The following is a 15,787-nucleotide window of genomic DNA, read 5'->3' as shown; positions in this document are numbered from 1 at the left end:
CCGCTCCCCCTCCCTGGCCTTTATGGGTAATGTACATGTATTGTTTATTGAAACAACAGGAAATTAGAGTGTAAAAAGGCCCCAGTGACCAGTGTGAAGATCGCAAGATTTTAATTTTTTTTGATACATATTATGAAATGTAAAAAATGGCAAAATATTTTCAAATATACAAGTAACACAAAAAATAAATAAAAAATAGGTAATTTTATGATGATAGCTTCCTTTTAAGCTGGGCATACATAAGAGATGTACCATACATTTTCTAAACAACTCGTCTTTCACACCTGGTCTGCAACGGTTGCCATCATGGATGACAATGTCACAAGTAAAAATAAAAAATGATAACCTGGGCTTATGCTTTGATCAAAGTTGCTATTGGCAGGGTGCAAATCTGTTGATGAACTAATAAATAGCTCTCTTAGACCTGATGAGGTTGGTGTAATTTGCTTGAAAATGCACACCATTCTTGAGTCTAAAGGTAATGTTACACTTAGCGATGCGCCAGCAATCATGACCAGCGATATGACGCGGTCAGGATCGCTGGTACATCGCTAAGTGGTCGCTAGTGAGCTGCCACACAGGCAGATCTCACCAGCGACATCGCAGGGGTCGGCGGTCACTATTTACCTGTCACACTAGGCGATCCTGACGTCCTCCCGCCCGGCTCCACGCTCGTCTCTCCACAGGAAGCGCCGCAGGAAGCTGACGACGAGAAACGGTCCAGGACGTTCTCGCGCGATCAGCGATAACCAGCGGGGGAGCGGGTCGGAGGTAAGTATCAGACACAGCGATATCGCTAGCAATATCGCTATAATGTCACAAGTTATAGCGATATTGCTAGCGATATCGCTAAGTGTGACAGTACCTTGAGGCTACGTTCCCATGATGAGCTTTTGGTGAGTTTTTGATGTTGCAGCATTTATACACCTATTAAAGAGGTTTTCCCACAAACAAAGTACATTTTATTCAATAGATCTTGGAATAAAATTTAGTTCCACAATTGGATGCGTTAAGAAAAATCTTCCAGTGCTGAGATAATCTTATAAATGTGCCCCTGCTGTGTAATGGCTGTGTCTGACCGTACAGAAACATGGACTGACCATACCACAGCTCCTGGGCAGGGGAGGAAGAAAAAGAGTGTACAGAAAGGATAACATGGGATCACAGCTGATTCTTTATGTGAGGTCAAACATTTGCCTGTATGTTTTTAAGCAAGGTTTTACCTTAAAGAGAGAGTCATCTGTGATCCCGTGCTGTAATGTCTGTATCCTCTCTTTTGCTTCCCCCCTGCCCAGGAGCTGTGGTATAATCAGACCATGTCCCTGTACGGTCAGACACAGCCATTACACAGTACACAGCAGGGGCACATTTATAAGATTATCTCAGAACAGGAATATTTTATTTAAACACATCCAATTGTGGAAATTATTATTATTCCAAGATCTGTTGAGTAAGATGTTGATTAAAGTTAAATTTGTTTGTGGGGAAAACCCCTTTAAGTAACATAGCTTAAAAAAACTCACAAAAAGCTCATCATGGGAACATAGCCTTAAAAATTACCGGTTATTTAATAATGTATGTGGTTTGTATTGTAAAATCTGCTGACAGATTTAGGTTTCTGCTGCCCCATTTCACGGACACTTATTTTAATTCTGTAGTTTTCAGAAAATCACAGATTTTATTACTGTGTGCAAGCGGAGTCCTGGTATAAAGCTGTCAATCATTGGCAGATGGGTGGGGATCATGAATATCAAAATCTCCCCCTCAGATAGTGTAAAATCATTGATTTAATTGCATCTGACAAGGACCAACAAAAATCAAACACATTGGCCCAGACTCGCTGGAGCCTTCTTTTCTTTCTTTTAACAAACTGACTGGCACATCCCTCGGTTCTTCACTCCAGTGAATACGTTCTTCTGTGATATACCATTATTATCCTGCATGTGGTTCCCTGGCTCCATGTAGAATATACGGGGGCACAAAAAAAAAGCAAAAATCATCATGTGACTTAATTATGGTGACTTCTGCGTGAAAGCAGGACATTTCTAGTATAGTAGATGGTTAGGAAATGTTTCAACATATCACTAAAGTAGATCTCTACCTCCACAGGCTGCCTCCCCATGTAGTAACAAAACGCACCTCTTAATATGTTATTTAATTATCCTGTCAAAATTTAAAACAGATTTTACTAATTATTTATGCTTCTAGAAAAGATTAGCAACATCCAATATGACGGCCGTGTCCACTCCCACATAGGTTGTCATTCAGCATTATAAGATTTGTGAATGGTAAATATGCCTGGTCAAGCAGGATTATGGTGCAGATCTGTTACCATAATCTAGGAAAGCTGGGTGACAATAGAGAGAGGTTACAATTGCAGCTATCTTTGTTGTCACTCGACTTTCCCAGGAGTAGATAAAGCTAAGGCTGGTTTCACGCTTGCTTTTTTTTGCAGCGCGTTTTCCCGCAAAAAAACGCATTGAAAAAACGCATACAAAAGCATACAACTGCTGCGTTTTTTTCAAGCATTTTTATGAGCATGCATGAAAAAAACGCAGCGTTTTTATGCGTTTGTATGCGTTTTTAGTGCGTTTTTACCGCGTTTGCGTTTTTTTCCAACATTAGGTGGCCCCTCACACTAACCCAAACCATGACTTTACTAACCCTAACCCTGACCCTAACCCTTAACCAAACCATACTTAACCCTAACCCAAACCCTAAACCCTAACTAACCCTGACCCTAAACCTAACCTTAACCCTGACCCTAAACCTAACCCTGACCCTAACCCTTAACCAAACCATACTTAACCCTAACCTAAACCCTAACTAACCCTGACCCTAAACCTAACCCTATCCCTAACCCTGACCCTAACCCTTAACCAAACCATACTTAACCCTAACCCAAACCCTAAACCCTAACTAACCCTGACCCTAAACCTAACCCTGACCCTAACCCTTAACCAAACCATACTTAACCTAAACCCTAACTAACCCTGACCCTAAACCTAACCCTAACCCTTAACCAAACCATACTTAACCCAAACCCTAACTAACCCTGACCCTAAACCTGACCCTAACCCTTAACCAAACCATACTTAACCCAAACCCTAACTAACCCTAACCCTAAACCCCCTTAACTAACCCTAACTCTAACCCAAACCCCTAAATTCCATGGTTAACAAAAAAAAACGCATGTGCAAAAAAACGCATACATAAGCATGCCAATGCGCACCCATAGACTATAATGGGTGTCTTGCTGTAAAAAAACGCATTGTGCGCGCATGCGTTTTTTTGAGGCAAGTCGGACGCACCAAAAAATGCAACAGGTTGCATTTTGTGCGCCCGAGCGCATACCGCAAAAAAACGCATGCGCGGTAAAACGCGTACAAACGCATGTGTATGCGCACATAAGCGCATCCCATGCAAAGTATAGGGAAAAGAGACGCATGCGCTATTTAGCGCTAAAATACCGCGAAAAAAAACGCAAATGTGAAACCAGCCTAAGATGTGAGTTTTACATAAAGGGCCCGTCACACTAAGCGAGATCGCTAGCGATATTGCTATGTGTGATACTTACCTCCGACCGCCTCCCCCGCTGGTTATCGCTGATCGCGCGAGAACGTCCTGGGCCGTTTCTCGTTGGCCGCTTCCTGCTGGCGCCGACGAGCGACGCGTGGACGAGGGCGGGAGGACATCTTCATCGCCGCATCTGACAGGTAAGTAACGACCGCCGCTACGTCGCTGGTGAGATCTGCCTGTTTGGCAGCTCACTAGCGACCATTTAGCGATGCACCAGCGATCATGACCGGGTCGTATCGTTGTCGGGATCGATGGTGCATCGCTAAATGTGACGGTACCTTAACCAGCACCAAACACAACCTGTTGCAATTTGGTGCGGTCGGCGCAGCGTCAAAAGGACACATGCGCCGCCAAACGCATACCTGCGCACGGCCTGCGTCCCCAGTGCTAAAGATAGGGGACGCAGGACGTATGCAGCGTCATGCTCCCATAGGCGGAGCTACCGAAGGAGGCTGCGGCCTTAAACGCAAATGTGAAACTACCCTTATACAGCAATGCACGCAGCAGCCCGAACTTTACTGCTGACCTAATTTCTTGGGAACAGGCGCACAATTAAGTTAATCTGTTGTTGTAACACACACACAGCTCGCTACAAATGAAACACACACAGCTCGCTACAGATGTGACACACACAGCTCACTATAAATGTAACACACACAGCTTGCTACAGATGTGACACACAGCTTACTACAGATGTGACACACAGCTTACTACAGATGTGACACACAGCTTACTACAGATGTGACACACACAGCTCGCTACAAATGTAACACAGCTCGCTACAGATGTGACACACAGCTCACTACAGATGTGACACACAGCTTGCTACAGATGTGACACACAGCTTACTACAGATGTGACACACAGCTTACTACAGATGTGACACACAGCTAACTAACAGTGTGAGATCTGGTTCATTCTTGTCTGGACTATTGTAACTCTCTGCTAATCGGTCTCCCTCTTACCAAACTCTCCCCTCTCCAGTCTATCCTGAATGCTGCAGCTAGGATCATATTCCTCACCAATCGTTATACCGATGTCTCTACCTTGTGCCAGTCCTTACACTGGCTACCCATCCACTCCAGAATTCAGTATAAACTTATTACCCTCACCCACAAAGCCCTCCATGGCTCAGCACCACCCTACATCTCCTCCCTCATCTCAGCCTACCACCCTACCCGTGCCCTCCGTTCTGCTAATAACTTGAAGTTAACATCCTCATTAATCAGAACCTCCCACTCCCGTCTCCAAGACTTTTCATGTGCCGTGCGGATTCTTTGGAATGCACTACCCAGGCTAATACGATTAATCCCCAATCCTCACTGTTTTAAGCGTGCCTTAAAAATGCATTTGTTCAGACTAGCCTATCTCCTCAACACACTAACCTAATTATCCCTGTGTGGCTTATTTCAAAATTTTTTACCATAACCAGGTTCCTCACATCATGTTCTCACATGCTTTTTGCATTTAATAGCCCTCTGTGTCTGTACTGTTACATATTTAGACTGTTAACTGGTTCATGCAGCAACAGGAACACCCGATTCTTACGCTAGGGATGGTCCAAACAATAAAAGCAATTGTTAGCATCCACCTTTCATGTCTCCCCTTTTCCCTTATAGATTGTAAGCTTGTGAGCAGGGCCCTCATTCCTCTTAGTATCTGTTTTGATTTATGTGTTTATTGCTATGCTGTAATGTCTATTGTCTGTAGAAGTCTCCTCTATAATGTAAAGTGCTGCGGAATATATTGGCGCAATAGAAATAAAATTATTATTATGATTATTATTATTAACTACAGATGTGACACAGCTTGCTACAGATGTGACACAGCTCACTACAGATGACAGCTCACTACAGATGTGACAGCTTACTACAGATGTGACACACACACAGCTCACTACAGATGACACAGCTTGCTACAGATGTGACACACAGCTCACTACAGATGTGACACACAGCTCACTACAGATGTGACAGCTCGTTAAAGATGTGACACAGCTCACTGCAAATGTGACAGAGCTCACTACAGATGTGACGCACACCGCTCACTACAGATGTGACACACAGCTCGCTACAGATGTGACACACACAGTTCACTACAGATGTGACACACAGCGTGGCTTTGTTTTGTTTCTGTTTGCATCCTTTTGAAATTGAACACACACAGAAGTACAGCAGAGGCCTTAAGCACTTTTATCCCGGCCATATTACAACTGTAAAAAAAAAAAAACTATAATTTTCTTTTTATTTAAGTCACTTTTCTTTTTCTGTCCTGTGGTATTTGTTAACATATTTTGTACCAAATTCTTCAGATGGCACCTGCGGTTCATGCATTTGATGCAAGATCAAAAATGCTCTTTGTTTTTGTCTTTAAAGTTTTTTTGTGACATTTTCAGCATCAAAATTCCAATTTTTTTTTTTAAAGTCGCAAACGTGCCAAATTGAACACTCCTCTAAAAACTTTACTCTAAGGGGGCAGACTGGAGAGAGGTGCACGACAAAAAAATGTGATATTTGGTAACAGTCGTATTTCACGAATTTGCCTAAGGCCGGTGTCACACGTCAGTGGCTCCAATACGTGTAGTGCAAAACACAGAGATATGTCAGTGTTTGTGGGAGTGCTCGGTCCGCAAAACGTGCTGCACACGGAGAACAGTTCACACTGTCCTCCGTGTACACGGACGGCCGCGCCGGGGAAGAAGCGCTACTGTAAGCTGCTGTTCCCCGGCGAATGGTGCTGAATGCCGCTGTCATTCTTTTCTCCTGCTCTGCCGGCAACAGCGAAGACTCGCTGTTGCCAGCAGAGCAGGAGACAAAAATGACAGCCGAGTTCAGCACCAGCCGCAGGGGAACAGCGCTTACTGTAGCGCTTCTTCCCCTGCGGACGTCCATGTGGTCCTGATGCGGCACACGGATCATACACGTGTGCCACACGAATGTACCACGTAGCCTCATGGACAGCTCCGGTACCGTTTTTCTGTACCAGAATTATCTGGACGTGTGAGACTGCCCTAAAGCATCTGAATAAGAAAAATTGTTTAGGAAAAATGAAAAAAAAAAAATAAAGACAACTTAAAATGTGGCACAAAACATATAGAGAATAATATGCAAGGACTAAAGCCACTAAATAGGAACAATTTACTCCAGGAAACAGGAGAAACGGCAATGATGAATCGGGAGGCTCTGTGTGCATGAGCTCTAAGGCTACTTTCACACATCAGGTTTTCGGCGTCAGGCGCGATCCGGCGTCGTGCCGGAATGCCGGATCCGGCAAATGTTTTGTAAAACCTGATGTGCCGGATCCGGTTTTCTGCCGGATCCGTCTTGTTCTTGACAGACAAAACCGGATCCGTCTCATCCGGTTCATCCGTTTTTCTATCCGTTTTTCGACGGATTACGCCGGATCTGGTTTTTAAAATTGACCCTTGTGGCCTTCCGAACGGGATTGGCTACTGGAAAACTATATATAGCATGTTCCTACAGCCCTTCTTTGACAGGTTGTAGAGGAGAAAGTGCAGGTTGGAGAGAAGAGCAAGTTACTGGCGAAGATGGATGTTGTCATTGGAAATATTACCACTAGAAGTTCTGTGACGGTTTCAGTAATGAGGGACAATTTTGCACTATACTTTATGTCACCTCAAGGCTGAGTACACTGGCAGGATGACAGAGTGTGAAAGATTTGTGCCCTAACCAAACTTGTGTACCTTCTGGACCAACAGTATATACCTTTGCCAACCAAAGTTGGCTATCTTGTCATGATCTTACTATTTTTAGCTTTAGGCCACAGGTGTGTACCTGGTTGTGTTTTATGCAAAGTATTTCACCTTTTAACAAAAGTTGTGTACATTGTTAGGAAATCACCAACAATAAACACAACTTTTTAGGTGAAATACTTTGCTTCAAACACAACCAGGACCACAACTGTGGCAAAAAGCTACAATTTACCCACAGTTATATACCTGGTTTTGAATACCTTTTTACCTTTTAAATACCCTGTATTTAACCTTTTTTTTAAACATATTTCGCCGCAGAAAGAAATGACAGACAACCAGTGTAAACAATAATTTAACTTTTATTTAAAATATTTTTTTTTGTGTAAACTGTTTTTAAAGTTAAAAAAACTTTTTTAATAAAGGTTTGAAACCAACCAAATGGGCATTTTTATTACAAAAAAAACATTATAACTTGGTGTAGTGTGGGGTGGAAATACTGCTGGAGGGGCTGCGGGACACTTCGACAATGGGAGTGTGGAGAGAGGACTGGGATCATGGTGGGGAAGGAACAGTTAGAGGTGATGGTGTGGAAAAAGCTACAGAATGGGTGGACATGTGGGAGGCAGAAGAGGTGGTGGGCGGTGGAGTGGAGGGTTGGGCAGGGACTGTAGGAGCAGATGATGTTGATGGAAAGTTGTATGGGGAAGGAGTTTGGTACGGGGAAGGAGTTTGGTACGGGGCAGGAGTTGCTGGTACTGGGCAGGTTGCTGGTACTGGGAAGGTTGCTGGTACTGGGAAGGTTGCTGGTACTGGGAAGGTTGCTGGTATGTAATAGGAGGGGGAGGATGGAAAGTGGCTGGAGGGGGTGCAGATGTAATAGGAGGGGGATGATGGAAAGTGGCTGGAGGGGGTGCAGATGTAATAGGAGGGGGAGGATGGAAAGTGGCTGGAGGGGGTGCAGGTGGAGGAACTACAGTGGTGGGAGGTGGAGGTTGGGAGGTAACCTGCTGTAGAGCACCGTGGCACGAATGCATTACATGCATCTGCTGGGTAGGAGATAGTGTTGCCATGCGCTCCACAACAGACCTGAAAAAGGTGTGGTTTGGCGAAGATCTTGCTTCTGAATGCATGGTTTGCAGAAGTGTCTTCACCTCCAGAATGCTGGAGTTGATCTGCTGAAAGCCTGCGGAGATTTGCTCTGACAAGACTTTTAGACAGTTCTGGAAAGATGCATTCAGATGCAAGAACTCTGGCGCATAACTCTTTTCCTGACCCCTCTGCCGCTGCCGCCCAGTACCCGCAGGTGTACTAGAGGTGGCAGGGGCAGAAGGGTGGGGTAAAGGGAAAGCGATCTCCTCACCAGCAGCTTCATGTAATGTAGGCGGCCACGATGCTCCTGTGCTGGTGGATGGGACAGATGGGTCGAATGTGTGGGAAGGCTGGGAAGGTGCAGATGTACCGGGGCGGTCGAAGTGTCCCTCGGTGCCGGTCTCCTCAGGGATCGCCTCAGAAGGGTCCAATCGTGCAGGCTCCCGAGTGCTGCTCACCGTGCTGTGGAATAAAGAGAAAAAAAAACAATTAAAATACTGACATGGTATGGCCCTGGCTGAAAAAAAAAAAGTTACATCTAACATTTTTTTTTCACATGTGGTGTGTAATATTTACCTTCTAGTGACCATTGTTTCCCGGAGGAACGACAGGGCTTGTGCGTACTTGTACTTGCTCCTGCGTCCTCCAGATCCACTCGGGGCCCGCATCTCTTTATTGAACTCCTTGAAACGATCCCTCACAGACCGCCACCGCTTCACAATTCTGTTCCCTGAAACGAGGAAGGAGTGGTTAGTATACAACATCAGTGTTTCACAAACTCCAGTCCTCATGGTCCCCAGGGGTCATGTTTTCAGGATTTCCATAGTAAATAGAAATCCTGAACACATGATCCGTGGGGACCACGAGGACTGGAGTTCGGGAAACACTGGTTTACATCAAGCAACCGGTACTGTATATACTTACGCTCTTTAATCTGGGCCCGAACATCGAGGTCCTCCCAGCGGCCCACAAGGAGCGAACAGATTTCCTCCCAGAGTCGTCGGGTAACGATGAGGTCAGCGTGGCGGCGGCCAGCCATATTCCAGAGCGGCTCCCTTTGTCTGACGAGATCGATGAGGTGGTCCACATCGAGTCCTCCATCCTCACCGTCAGAGTCGGGAGCACGCTGTGAAGGCTGTTAAAGAAAAAGACAAAAATAACATAATTAGCCTCCACAAAAGAAATGAAATAAAAAGTGCAAAAAAACAAAGCAAAAATATTTATACTTACACGCTGGTGACCGCCGCGTTGCTGTCGCCGACGACCCTGGGAGGCACTGCGAGGACCTCTTGGCCGAGCACCAGATTGGGAAGACTAGAGAAGAAAACAAAAAATGTTATGTCTTTGGATGTAGGCATTTGTTTGCTGTGTGTGGTCTGCAGAACATTGTTTTCTATGTGTTGTGTGTAGTGTGATGTTGTGTTTCTGCGTTTGATGCAAAAAACTTACCAATTGTGAGCCCACTCCCAAGTGTCTGTCCACCCCTTCCTTCTTCTGGGAGCTCCTCTTCATCTTGTGAATCCTGTTTTGAAATAAAAGGCAATGAATAGACATATATTACAGAGATGATGGATTTTGGAAATAAAAACTTACCGTCAAACGCTGACGATGCGAGGGAGGGCTCCCAGAAGATGATGTGCTGTCTTCCTGGTGGCCACACTCCATGCCTGTGGGTGGTGTTCCAGCTGCTGCCATTGCTGCTGCTGCTGCTGCTGCTGCTGCATCTATTGGGCGGCTGTTGAATAAAGAGAAACAAAGGGCCAATGAATATCTTGATATTCAATAGCCCTAGTTTGGAGGAATGGGGGATTTGATAATTACCGTCTCTCATCTGCTGCTGGCCTCCCCTCCTCAGCATGTTCCATTTGCTGCTCCATTTGGGGTGGTGGTGGTGCTGATGGTGCTGCAGTGGTCTCCTGCCTTCTCCTGCTGCGCTTGGTTGCTTTCTTGGGTGGCATGTTGGGTGTGGCTGTGGGTCCCACTGTCTTGCTTTTATATATGTCTTGTGGGCAGAGCTACTGAGCATGCTCAGACCAAAAAAACCGGATCTGGCCACCGGATCCGGCTTTCGCCGGATCAGGCGCATTGCGGCGCTCATAGGCTTTCATTGTGTGAAAAAGCCGGACGCGCCGGATCCGGCGTGTCCGGCTTTTTCGCCGGAGACAAAAAACGTTACAGTAGCCGTTTTTTCCAGACGCCGGATCGCGACACATTGCCGGATCCGGCGAAAACCGGATGAAACGCATGGCCATCTGGCGCAATCCGGCGCAAATGCAAGTCAATGGGGGGGAAACCGGATCCGGCATTGCATTTCGCCGGATCCGGTTTCTGTCAAAAGCGCCGGATCGCGCCTGACGGCGAAAACCTGATGTGTGAAAGAGGCCTAAGGCCTCAGACAGCAGCAATTTCCTGGTATGGAAAAAAAACATCTGATTGTGGTCAGTGTGTTGGTTTTTACCATCAGTGATTTTCTCGTATGAAAAAAAAATACATTTCAAAGCTTCAACTACCCAGTGCAATGTTACTCACTGACTGCACTTGGCTGGCTTTGTGTGCTGACTGTGGTCTTTAATGGACCCATTAACTTATATAGGTAATTTTAATCCATGACTCAGATAAAACAGACACATCTCGATTTTTTTTTTTCGCCGACGCAATGTCCGCATAAAAACACAGACGTTTTTGAACAGCTCTGTAGATTATAATGTGTACGTGTTCTGTCTGTGAACACTTTCATGAAAATTGGGCATTTGAATGAGATCTAAGGCTTTAAGAGTAGGATCGGACCCTATCGGCACATAGACAGGGACCCCATCGCACTTTTAGTACACATCATACGCCTTTTGCTCAGAATCTTCATAAACACAGGAACTTTTTTCTGCTTGTCCTAGAAGCTGCTGACACCGGGCACCTGCCGCTGGCAGGTGATGAGCAGCACACATCCAGGAAGACCTGGTTTATGGAAAACAACAGTCACACTTCTCCCTACTTATAGGCAGTGGCGTAGCGCGGGGGGGGCGGTCCGCCCCAGGCGGCACGTGTGTGGGGGCGGCGCGGCAGCAGAAGCAATTCCTCTCCTCTGTGGGAGAAGCGCGGAGCCTGGACTCACTGACTGTACATTTCGGCCTGCGGGGCTGTGCAGTGAGGGGGTAATGTAATGCAGCCTCTTCCCACCCTTCCTCCATCCTTCTCCTCCGCCTATCGGGAGTCTCTGTACCCCTGCTACCTAGCAGCTTCTCCCTCCTCTCCGCCTGGACCCTCAGTGAGCAGCGCTGCGCTGGGCAGAGGCAGTGCTGACTTCAGCCCTGCTGCACTGGAGGACTGTCATGGTGGGATGGTCGCGACTGCCAGGAATGTGATGCACACAAGGAGCCATGTTAGGAAGAGCTGAGCAGTGAGCTGGTGAGTGCGGGGCTGGGGTAAGGTGGTCTGCGGCTGCCCCCGGCGGCCCTGTGTGCAGGCAGCTGTCATCCTCATCACAGGCTGCGCTGGGTGTGTGCCTGCCTCCATTGTGTGCAGTTATGTGCCACCAACACCGCTGCCTGTGTCTCACCATGTGCAGCAGCGAAAGGATCTGTGCATGCAGCCACACTGTGTGTGTGTGTATGTACACTTATGTGTGTGTGTATGTACACCTATGTGTGTGTGTGTATGTACACCTGTGTGTGTGTGTGTATGTACACCTGTGTGTGTGTGTGTGTGTGTATGTATACACCTGTGTGTACACCTGTGTGTATCCACCTATGTGTGTGTACACCTGTGTGTGTGTGTCTGTGTGTGTGTGTATCCACCTATGTGTGTGTACACCTGTATTTGTGTATGCCTGTGTGTGTGTCTGTGTATATACACCTATGTGTGTGTGTATGCCTGTGTGTATACACCTGTGTGTGTGTGTGTACGCCCGTGTGTGTGTATCCACCTATGTGTGTGTATGTACACCTATGTGTGTGTACACCTGTTTGTGTGTATCCACCTATGTGTGTGTATGTACACCTATGTGTGTGTGCACCTGTTTGTGTGTATCCACCTATGTGTGTGTATGTACACCTATGTGTGTGTGTGTACACCTGTGTGTGTGTATCCACCTATGTGTGTGTATGTATACACCTGTGTGTGTGTACGCCTGTGTGTATCCACCTATGTGTGTGTACACCTGTGTTTGTGTATGCCTGTGTGTGTGTCTGTGTGTGTGTATATACACCTATGTGTGTGTGTACGCCTGTGTGTGTCTGTGTGTGTGTGTGTATACACCTGTGTGTGTGTGTACGCCTGTGTGTGTATATACACCTATGTGTGTGTATGCCTGTGTGTGTGTCTGTGTGTGTATACACCTGTGTGTGTGTACGCCTGTGTGTGTGTCTGTGTATATACACATATGTGTGTGTGTATGCCTGTGTTTGTGTATGCCTGTGTGTGTGTGTATATACACCTATGAGTGTGTGTATGCCTGTGTTTGTGTATGCCTGTGTGTGTGTCTGTGTGTGTGTGTATACACCTGTGTGTGTGTGTATATACACCTATGTGTGTGTGTATGCCTGTGTGTGTGTGTGCCTGTGTGTGTGTGTGTATATACACATATGTGTGTGTGTATGCCTGTGTTTGTGTATGCCTGTGTTTGTGTGTCTGTGTGTGTGTGTATACACGTGTGTGTGTGTATACACCTGTGTGTGTGTATACACCTGTGTGTGTGTGTGTGTATACACCTATGTGTGTGTGTGTGTATACACCTATGTGTGTGTGTGTCTGTGTGTGTGTATACACCTGTGTGTGTACACTCTGCGCATGTGTCAGCACAGCAGCAGCTCTGCTTTCCTAGGTTTTCTGTCCCGTCCTGGCACCGTAGCAGCTGCAGAGGCTCCGCCCTATTGATGCTCCCGGGAGGAGGAAAGAATATGGCGGTGCTGCTGCCCCGGCTGGGAGCGAGAGGAAAAGGGTAGGACAGTACTGCACGGGGTGAGGTGGGATACTGGGGAGCATGGTATGGGGGCGATTTGTGGGAGAGGCTGCTGGGTGCACCGCGGCCATTACCGGAGAATGCACCACCAACATCTGTACGGGAGAAGCCACAGACAGCTGTCACATGCCACATAGACATCACACCACAGGTGTCCTAATACAATAATCATCCCCCATATAAGTGTTCTCGTACATCCCCCCATATATACGTGTCCTCGTACATCCCCCTATACGTGTCCTCGTACATCCCCCCCATATATACGTGTCCTCGTACATCCCCCATATCCATATATACGTGTCCTCGTACATCCCCCTATACGTGTCCTCGTACATCCCCCCCATATATACGTGTCCTCGTACATCCCCCATATCCATATATACGTGTCCTCGTACATCCCCCTATACGTGTCCTCGTACATCCCCCCATATCCATATATACGTGTCCTCGTACATCCCCCATATCCATATATACGTGTCCTCGTACATCTCCCCCTATACGTGTCCTCGTACATCCCCCCATATACGTGTCCTCGTACATCTCCTCCCCATATATTTTCTGTTTTTTTCTGTCACATTATTAAAAATTATTATTAAAAAAAGCCATTAGGTCTTCATCCAGCATCATCAAGCTAATACATACATATATATATATATATATATATATATATAGAGAGAGAGAGAGAACTGCAAGAAGATGAAAGTCTAGAAATGTAGAAATAATAACAGCAGAGTTAGTAGCAGACTAAAAATTAGATCTTTGAGTGTAGTGTGGGCTCTCCTGATGCTTCCGGATTATCATCGACCAAAGGGGCGGCAAATTTTTCGACCGCCCCGGGCGCCACAAACAGTTGCTACGCCACTGCTTATAGGTGACACTTTGCTGATCATTACAAATGTTCATAGAAGTGATCCAAATTGTGTCCCACAGTCTGTACATTACATTATGGCTTTTGCTCTGTAATGTGGACTGAATAATTCAGTATGCTAAATTGCTTCTTTAAAAGGTCTAATTTTATTGAAGCAAAATATTTTGATTTATTATAAGAGTACTTAAATTAAAAATTGACGATTTGCCTTCATTTTATAGATCTGCGAGGCCTTTGTGATGGTATGATAGACTGAGAATGATCTGACCACCAATTGCTTGTGAGGAGTTTGTGGTGAGGACAATGATTTGCTTACTTTATCATGAGCTGAAGAACTGTGGGGTGAGGGGCTAGATATAAGAGAACATGGTGGAAGGGTTACTAATCAAGAGCAGCAGGAAATCGGCTCAGCAATCATTGGTGACAGCAGTGACTCTCCTTAGCCAGTGACTGGCCAAATAGGCAAGTCATTGCCATTTCCTGCATGTCAAACAGTAGCCAAGTAGACCCAGTAAGCTTTGGAGAGCTGTATGGGATTAGCCAAGTCAAGCATCACTTATTTTCTTTTAAATCCATTTGAGCCCTTTGCAAAATAATATTTATCAGTTGGGAAACTACTTTAGGCCTCAGGTGCAAAGCAGAATATAATATGTAGATGCAAAAAACCTGCATCCCAACACGATGCCAAATACTGATGAAAAGACTTTGTATGCTTCCATATGAAATCATAGTGTTCATGATCCTCAATGAAAGCCCTATTATGGCTTCATGCCAAACAGAACAGACATGAGGAGTAAGACGTCGAGGAGTAAGACGTCGAGGAGTAAGGCCTCATTCAGACATGAGTTTTTTTTGGCGTATGAGACAGCATCAGGATGGCATCCGAAAACTGACAGATTTTCCCAATGAGTCCTTGTTCACACCGTTGAGTGTTTGGTCAGTATTTTACATCAGTATTTGTAAGCCAAAACCAGGAGCGGAACAATCATCCAGCAGGTCACAAAATGCTGGAGACCGATCGAAGCAGTGCCAATAACAGATGAAGACGGCGGCTGGTAAGTGTAATACCAGGGGCAGAGAACTTACATTAATAACACCACTCCAATGGTAAAATTAAAAAAAATCCCGCTGGAGTGCTACTTTAAGGCTGGTGTTTCATATGCCATTCTTAATGAGGGATATTTGGGAATAAGAGGAGCCAAATTCATTAAGAAATGCATGCCACCTAATAAATTTGACGTATCTGAGCACCTCTCCAAAAATGCTACACAAGTCTAGGATTGGAGTAATATTTCAGACATAAACATCGCCACTTTTCATGACTTTGATGGACAGGTGAAGCCACTCGCAGCTCCAACCTGGTTCCTCCACAGCTCTGCCCATTTTGGCACGGGAACTGGCATGAAAATGGCAAAAATAGAGAAAAATATGCCCAAATCTGTGATTTATGCTAACATAGTCACTTTGATGAATCGGGGCCAATGAGTTTTGCTTATCATACTTGCCTTCACCGTATTATTTTTCTACAGAACTCCTTCTTTGTGCATCAGCAGAGGCAATGATGGGAGACATTAGAGGTAGAAAG

General features: G+C 45.7%; 1 protein-coding gene across 3 annotated transcripts in view; it reads right to left on the bottom strand.

Moving 5' to 3' along the window:
• CERS3 (ceramide synthase 3) overlaps nt 1-15,787 on the bottom strand; it is a 408,572-nt gene that overhangs the window by 128,603 nt on the left and 264,182 nt on the right. Inside the window, exon 1 of one of the 3 annotated variants that reach the window (XM_073568814.1) lies at nt 15,708-15,723. The exons of the other annotated variants lie outside the window; for them this stretch is intronic. The gene's annotated coding sequence lies outside the window, so the exon portion shown is untranslated. Of the gene's footprint in view, nt 1-15,707; nt 15,724-15,787 lie in introns of those variants that run through there. 3 annotated transcript variants of the gene reach the window in all.

This window comes from Dendrobates tinctorius, unplaced genomic scaffold, assembly GCF_039654945.1.
Source record: "Dendrobates tinctorius isolate UK_male_01 unplaced genomic scaffold, ASM3965494v1 ptg000022l, whole genome shotgun sequence".
Lineage (NCBI taxonomy): Eukaryota > Metazoa > Chordata > Amphibia > Anura > Dendrobatidae > Dendrobates > Dendrobates tinctorius.
This window is presented reverse-complemented; position numbering and strand designations above follow the sequence as displayed.